The following is a 1,634-nucleotide window of genomic DNA, read 5'->3' as shown; positions in this document are numbered from 1 at the left end:
AAAAAAAAAAAAAAAAAAACAAAAAAACAAAACTCAACACCAGTAGCCATCCGGGAAATACAAATCAAAACCACAAGAAGATATCATCTTAGCCCAGAATGGCTATTAATAAAAAGACAAAAAAAATAGCAGATGTGGCAAGGATGTGGAGAAAAAGAAACTCTACACTCTTGGCGGCAGTGTAAATTAGTACAGCCACTAAGGAAAACAATATGATTTCTATAGTAAACTAAAATAGAATTAACATTTGGTCCTGCAGTAGGGGGTTTAATCAGGACAGTGGGGAAAATTATGAGCCACAAACCTTCTTGGAAGGCCTGAAGGTTTTTGCAGAAGTCTCAGGATAAGGTTATGGCTGAAGGCAACCTAATCCATACCTTAAGTAAATAGCTTAAAGTGGGTGCAAAGGAAGGTAGAGTAGTTTACCTAACTAGCTTGCTTACTCATGTGGTCCTAAGACTGACCTTTGATCTACGGAGGGTGCTTAATTGCTTTCTACTTAGGAAGTCCACAATGTCATTTACCCTCTAGTGGTGTTTACTCACGACCTTTGTCAATTAATCTTTACTGAATAAATTCAAGTCTTGCTAACTGATAAAGGCCACGGCTGCGACTAAGTGGCCTGGATGTTAGGCTGAAGTGGCAAAGCAGAATATCTATGTGTCAGTGTACTTTATTCATCTGTCATTGGGTCAGGGTCTGCAAGACAGACTCCCACATCCTGCAGTTTCACTAATGGGGTTTTATTCAAAGGAAAAGAAATCAGCATATCAAAAGGATACCTGCATCCTCATGTTTATTGCAGCACTACTCACAGTAGCAAAGATATGGAATCAACCTAACTGTCCATCAATGGATAAATGGATAAATAAAGTGTATATATTTACCACGAAATACTAATTTGGCCATAAGAAAGAATGAAATCATGCCATCTGGAGCAACATGGATGCAACTACAGGTCATTATGTTAAGTAAAATAAGCCAGACACAGAAAGACAAATATCACATATACTCACTCATATGTAGGAGATAAAAAGTTGATCTCATGAAGTAGAGAGTGAATTAGAGATACTAGAGGCTGGGAAGGGTGTGCAGGTTGGGGGAGGTATGAAGGGAGGTTGTTTAATGAATGCAAACATATAATTAGAAGGAATAAGTTATAATGTTCAATGGCAGAGTAGAGCAACTATATTTAACAACAATTTATTGTATATTTCAAAATTGCTGGAAGAGAGCATGTATTAATATGTTCCTAATACATAGAAATGATAAATATTCAAGGTGAGGACTCCATAAATATCCTGACTTTATCATTACACATTCTATGTATGTAACAAAGTATCACATGTTCCCCATAAATATGTGCAAATGTCATTCATCAATTTAAAAAAATTCAAAAACATTTGCTGCTGCATTTAAATAATATTTAAGTAGTTTTCTACCATGTCTATTTTATTAAGAATGCTGAATTAATAAAATACCTTTCAGTAATTACTGATATAAATATATTACCTTCTCTTTTAGTTTACAATAGTAAATTATTTCAATTTCTTTTTTTTTTTTTTTGAGACGGAGTCTCGCTCTGTCACCCAGGCTGGAGTGCAGTGACACAATCTTGGCTCACTGCAAGCTCC

This window comes from Colobus angolensis, unplaced genomic scaffold, assembly GCF_000951035.1.
Source record: "Colobus angolensis palliatus isolate OR3802 unplaced genomic scaffold, Cang.pa_1.0 Scaffold166, whole genome shotgun sequence".
NCBI lineage: Eukaryota > Metazoa > Chordata > Mammalia > Primates > Cercopithecidae > Colobus > Colobus angolensis.
The sequence above is the reverse complement of the archived record's forward strand: the minus strand, read 5'-3'. Positions refer to the sequence as shown.